The following is a 591-nucleotide window of genomic DNA, read 5'->3' as shown; positions in this document are numbered from 1 at the left end:
CCTGTCTGCATTAGGCGGGCGGGGGGAGTTTAGGGGGCTGGGATTGTACCCGGGAACCCACTCTATCATACTCTGGGTATGGGCCCGTGGGTTTCATGCAGGACACAGTGGTAGAGCCTCCTTTCACGCATGGCATGGGAGGATTGCAGGCTTTCTAAACTCTAAGAAAGCAAGAAGTCTGAGAATTAGATTTAGGGTTAGGATTCTGGTTAGGGTTAAGGATGAAGTTTAGTGTTAGGGTGAGGGCTTAGGGTTAGGGATTAGGGTTAGGGTTAAAGGTTACTCTTAGGTTTAACGGTTACACTTTGGTTTCGGGTTGAGGTTTACGGTTAGGGTTAAGATGAGGGGTTAGGGTTTGGTACAGGGTTAGGGTTAAGTGTTAGGTTTAGGGTTGAAGATTAGGATTAGGGTTAGGATTAAAGGTTAGCGTGAGACTTAACGCTTAGGGTTAAGGTTAAGAGTTAGGGTTTAGGGTTACGATTAGTGTTAGTTTTAGGGTTAGAGTTATGTGCTATGGTTTGTGTTAGAGGTTAGGGTTGGGTTTAATGGTCACGGTTAGGGTTACGTTTAGGGGGTAGCATTACGGTTAGG

The sequence above is a fragment of the Eulemur rufifrons genome, unplaced genomic scaffold (genome assembly GCF_041146395.1).
Source record: "Eulemur rufifrons isolate Redbay unplaced genomic scaffold, OSU_ERuf_1 scaffold_58, whole genome shotgun sequence".
NCBI lineage: Eukaryota > Metazoa > Chordata > Mammalia > Primates > Lemuridae > Eulemur > Eulemur rufifrons.
This window is presented reverse-complemented; position numbering follows the sequence as displayed.